Source organism: Phyllostomus discolor, chromosome 15 (assembly GCF_004126475.2).
Source record: "Phyllostomus discolor isolate MPI-MPIP mPhyDis1 chromosome 15, mPhyDis1.pri.v3, whole genome shotgun sequence".
In the NCBI taxonomy this organism is placed as follows: domain Eukaryota; kingdom Metazoa; phylum Chordata; class Mammalia; order Chiroptera; family Phyllostomidae; genus Phyllostomus; species Phyllostomus discolor.
In genome coordinates, this window is record NC_040917.2 from 1445053 (window position 1) to 1451012 (window position 5960).

Consider the following 5960-nt stretch of genomic DNA (forward strand, 5'->3'; position numbering starts at 1 on the left):
GCAAGGTGGTGGCTGGCATACCAGGTGTATGAGGCAATGGCTGGTGGACAGGGGAGATGAGGTGACAGTTGGTGGACCAGGAGTTATTACATTCATGTCCAATTAAACTAGGAGAACAATGGGGAAAGAAGAGAGACAGTGCAATATAGGGTTCCAGCATTGGAAACTGAGCCACAAAACCTCTGGCTATATAAACCTGTGAAAGTTACAGGAGTGGGAGAAACTCACAGTCTCACAGAAGAGTCTGTTGCAGGTCCCCATGTGATTTGAGGAGGCACATAAGCCGACTCAGTACATAATCATCACCAGCAAGGGCAATTTCTTTGAGGGTGTTGGGAGAATTGACTGGAAGCAGGTTGAGAGAAGAGCAAGCAGGATCATTCCCTCTCTGATCCCTGCCCTACAACAGTACCACAACCCAGCAAAGTAGGTTGACCTGCCCTGGAAAATACCTAAGGATCCATCCCTTAGAATGTAACAGGTGAACAAAGAAATGAGACAAAGAAATATGTCCCAAATGAAAGAACAGATCAACATTCCAGCAAAAGTTTCCTGAATTCTGTAGCTCAGTGGATTATGTGTCATCCTGTGAACCACAATGTCACCAGTTCATTCCCAGTCAGACCACCTGCCTGGTTTGCTCACCAGATCCCCAAGATGGGACACACTAGAGGGAACCACGCATTGATGTTTCTGTTACTCTCTTTCTCCCTCCTCACCCACTCTGTAAAAATAAATAAACTTTTTTTTAATGAAGTAAGCACTGTAGAGGTAGCCAACAAAGCAGATGCAGAGTTCACAGCACTGGCAATCAGGATAGTCACACAAATTATTCAGAGCTACAAAATAAAGGAGAAAATGCAGGCTCTCCAAGGTGAAATACAGAAACATATACAGTGGGCCAACAGTGAAAGGAAGGAAACAGGAACCCAAATCAAATCATTTGGAGCAGAAGGAAGAAATAAACATTCAACTAGAGTAGAATAAAGAAACAAGAATTGAAAAAAAATGAGTAGAGGCTGAGATAGCTCCGGAACAACTTTAAATCTTTCCACATCCTAATTTTATAAGGGGCAGAAGGAGAAGAGGAAGTGCACAAAATGGAAAACTGTTTTGAAAAACAGTTAAGGGAAATTTACTGAGTCTGGTGAAGGAATCGACACACAAGTAACAGAAGTTCCCAAGTCTCAAAGAAGTTTGACCTAAGGAGGAAAACACCAAGACACATCAAATTTCATTATGCAACTTAAAAGATAAGGAGAGAATCTTAAAAGAAAAACACAAAAAGACTTACCTACAAAGTGGCTCCCAGAATACTGGCAGCTGATTTGTCAAAAGAAAACTTGCAGGAAGAAGGGAATTGAAACAACTATTCAACATTATATAAGACAGGGTCCTACATCTAAGAATAACCTAACTACTACACTATCACTTGGAAAGGAAGGGCAAATCAAGTGCTTCCCACATAAGGTCAAGTTAAAGGAATTCATCATCACCAATCACGTATATGAAATGTTCAAGGGATTTAATCTAAAAAAAAGAGGATGATCAAAAATATGAATAGTGAAATGTCAGCAAACTCACAGTATTAACAACTTACCTAGAGAAACAAAACCAACAGAAAATCAAACAAAGCAAAAAGCTAGAACAGGACCAAAATCACCAAAATGTGGATCATATGGAAGGTGATCACCTGGGTGGGGGTGAGGGAAGAATGGGGGAGAAGGTACAGAGAAGAAGAAGCATAAATGCTGGGGACTAAATAGACAGGGGGGATTTGAAATAGTATAGGAAATTAGAAGTCATAGACTTATTTGTATGATCCATGAGCATTAACTTAGTGGTGGAAGTATGGATGGAGGGGAGTACACAGAGGGGGATAAGGCTGAAAAAAAAAGGGGAGGCAATTATAAGAGCATAATCAATAAAACATACTTAAAGAAGTGAGCTTTTGAAAAATGTGGAAAACAGGCCCTAGCCACAACTCCTGAATCAGAATTTTCATTTTAACAAAACTACTTTATTTGTTGCCTTAGTGAAACCTAAAGAAGTTACTTAAACTTACAACTCATCGTGCCTTTTGTAGCTGAGAAGTATACACAGCTGTTTGTGAATGATACAACTATAATACTCAACAATCCATATGCCTGTGTATGTCCCTTCATTTTAAAGTTTATTTTCCTGAAAAGCAATTTTCATTATCCCCCTTGTTGATGTTACAAAATATATTAGAGTGTCAGAGGGTCAAAGTGGCCTTACTGAATGATGCAGGATATCTCCTAGGTCAAAACCACTTGTAACACTTTTCCTGTTAGAGGACAGTAAAACAGTGCTGTGTCTCGTTGGTAAATGTGCCTCATTTTTTTCTGCAGCTATCCTTAACCTTCAAGGACGTGTCAGTAGATTTCTCTTGGGAGGAGTGGGAATGTCTGGACCCAGGTAAGCAGAAATTGTACTTGGATGTGATTTTGGAGAACTACAGCAACGTGGTCTCCCTGGGTGAGGCTGACTGACTTCACAGTTACCACTATACCTACAGAACTTTGTTTTCATTATTTAATATCTTTTGTGGACCCTACTTGTTCGGTAGACTTTCAGATTCATGATCGTAATGGAGAACTTAGAGGTTATGTCGTGCAGAAAATAAAGACTTTGAGAACTATAGTAATTAGGAACTCATTGTCTGAAAACTGTGCCTGTTTTTCAAATTAAGGTGCTGTCAGCAAACAGGATTTTGGGGAAATGATCTAGAATATTTTAATTTTCCTTCAGTGTTGTTATGTGAGTACAATGTGAATTGAAAATGGGGGATCTATAAAAATAATATTTATTTTGTACACAGGTCTTGTTGTTTCCTAAGCCTGTGATGCTCACATTTTTGGAGCAAATTAAGGAGTGTTGGATATTCCCAGAAATAACTCAATATCTGCCACCCCAGTCATGTGGGATTGAAGATGCAGATGTAGCAGGTGAGAAACCCAAAGGTCACAGAGCAAATCAGACCTTCAGCTCTTGTTTGGGAAGCCATACTTCAATGGAAAGGATTTTGAAAAGCCCAGGTTTAACTCTTTTGCTGTCATACAGAGCCAGCCTGTCTCCCAGTGTCCCACACTTCTACATGCTTTCAAAATTGTGTTTTTCCTCTAATGACCTCTGTTATTCTAATAGCAGCTTCAGCCAAAGCCCTACCTCTCTAAAAATAAATAGCTACATTCCCTTAAAAATAGTGGAGTGTATACAATTAAGTTATTTTCGACTCCAGGGTCACCAAGTTCTGGCTCTTCTTGCTTTGCTTTGGGGACCTGGAAAATCTGCATGTTGCTGAGAAATTGAATACTAAGCCTTTTTCCCTTTCTTAAGTTTTGTTTTTGTGGAAAGAATTTCATGAAGGAAGTGGTTGAAATCCTAGAATTTGACACAGAAATCCCAGGTACACTGAGCACAGCTGTCATGTTTTCTGACATTATTTTAACCCTCCACAAGCTGCAAGGAAGACCCTACAAAGCTTAGAGTCAGTGATGTTCTTGTAGCACAAAGTTCCTGCCCAACCAGAGACAATCTACTTTTCTGTTTGACTTCAAAATGTCCCTGTGCTCATGCAAGTGTATCGTTTTTTCTGGATCCATTGATTTACTGATCGGAAATTAGGGCTTATTTATTTTTTGTTATTGTTGTTGTTGTTGTTGTTTTCAGGATTGGGCTATTGTAAACTGTGCTGCTATAAACATTGGCATGAATAGCTTTTTTTTCAGAATTGTGTGTCAGGGTTCCTGGAGTAGAAGAGGCTCCTAACCTTTGGGCAGCGTTATGGTAATGAAATAAGCAAGGCAGTGAAATACAAGTACCATAGAATCTCACCTATAAGAGGAAACTAATCTAAACAAGAAAGCAAAGTATGACCAGAAATATTGACATAAAGAATAAGCTGACAGTAAGCAGAGGGGAAGTGGCAGGGGATAATGGTGGGAAAGAAGACAAGGGTTTTCAGGAACATGTATAAAGGACACATGGGAAAAATTAAAGATAATTAAGATCAATGGGTTACCTGGGGATGGGTTTGTTGAGGAGACTGGCGAGGGAAAATGGAGACAACTGTACTCGAGCAACAATAAAATAATCTGGAAACAAAATGTCCTTTTGCTTTCCCGCGGCCACTCAGGGAAGATCATAGACCATGCAGAGTCCAGATGCAGCTTGTTTGAGAGATTTAGGAGAATATGCACCATGAGGGAAAAGGGGCCATTTGTATGGAAAACCAATGGGTATGGCTGGGGTGAATTCTCTAGTGGAGTGGATCAAGGCCTCAGGAAATCACTAGGACAGGGCAATAGTATTAGCCAGATAGTTTTGGACTCAGATACAGCACCTTCTGGCTCTGTTGTGGGGAGGGCTCGGCAGGGAAGAATGTCCTCAGATAACTTCTGTGTGGGATAATGTTGCCCCTGCAGCCTTATCTCTGAATCCAGACAGTTGAGTCCCTCTCTGACTACCCCTAGCCCTTCCATTCTCCTGTCCCAAGACTGAGGCCAGAGTTTGTGAGTCTCTGTAAGCCTGAGTCAGGCCCTTTAAGAGAAAGACTTGGACTCCAGCATCTCTCAGTCTCAGTCAGCCATTATTGCTTCTGGTTTCCAGGGTGATTCCTTTTACATGATAAATTCTCCAAATGCGGTGGTTGACTTTTAGCATTTATTTGCATATTAGGAAAGTAAAGTATATTTTTAAGATTAGTACTTAAGACACTCTGTGAGTCAATTCAAATATAAATCATCGTAAGGCAATTACCATTAAATTTAAGTGCACATTTGTCTCTTTTTTTCCTTACACTGTTCATGATGGACATATCCTGTTTCTTTCCATTCATTTTTAATGTTCAATGGCTACTTGTTGTTTTTTTTTTTTTCAGTTACATACATAGTGTTCATTTTATATCTATCCATGGATGAATTTATATTCTCTGTATGTCAGATATTAACTTTTCTGAACTGGCTCCAGCAAGTGAACTGGTCACGAGTTGAGGGCTTGCTTGGGAACCAAAGTTTCCCGGCTTGATTCCCAGTCGGGGCACAAGCCTGGGTTGTGAGCTAGGTCCCCAGCAGTGGGCCATGTGAGGCAAACTCACCTTGATTTTCTCACCCTCCTCTCCCCTCTGTGTAAAAATATATAAATAAAATCTCACAAAACTGCTTTTGTAAATTGAATGTAATATTTGAAAACATTTGATCTGTGCTTTCCTGTTCCTCGTTGTTACCTTGTGCCTCCGTTGTCCGCTGCCCTGCTGTGCTCTGAAGAGATGTTGAACATCTTGCCCAGCAAGCAGTGCCAGGCTGCAGAGGAGGAAGGTGCATGGGTTCACTACTTAGGTCAAAGAGCCTGGACTTGCTACAACAAGGGGTACACCTGGGTTCATGGCTATCACCTGCACAGTGCCAATGAGTACAGAGTTGTTTCTATGGAGATAACAATTGTGAAAACTGACACTCAGATCACTCAGTATGCTGGGTGTTTGGGAAGTGTGGCTCCATGTTCTGGCTTGTCTCCAAAAGACATTGTAGATGTAGCATCTGGGGTCATTGATGAAGATTATGGAGCAAGTATTGGTGTTGTATTGTTCAATTTTGGCAAAGGAAAGTTTGAAGTTAAAAATGATGACCACATTACACAGCACATTTGTGAATGGGTTTATTATCCAGAAATAGAGTAAGTTCAAGGATCAATGATGCCAAAGAGGGTTCCAAAGGCTTTGGATCCACTGGAAAGAACTAAATGTATGCAAGAACAGAAAATGACAAAACATACTCTTTTCTTAAAAATAAAAAGCTTTTGTTTAGTGTTTTGGTGCTTAATCAAGCTTTAGCTTTCAAAAATACTTAGTTCTGGTCTTCTACCAAAGATGAAGAGATAGGCAGATACAATGTGCCTCCTCGCACAACAAAAAGAAGGACAAAGCGATTTAAAAACAA

The 5960-nt window shown here is 40.2% G+C and overlaps 1 long non-coding RNA gene across 1 annotated transcript in view; it reads left to right on the forward strand.

Moving 5' to 3' along the window:
- The first annotated feature begins 1438 nt into the window (after positions 1-1438).
- The window catches only part of LOC118498345, a 9029-nt gene continuing 4507 nt past the window's right edge, over positions 1439-5960 (forward strand). The window contains exons 1-2 of the long non-coding RNA XR_004900843.1: positions 1439-1585; positions 2627-2631. This is a non-coding gene — a long non-coding RNA (uncharacterized LOC118498345). The remainder of the gene's footprint in view (positions 1586-2626; positions 2632-5960) is intronic.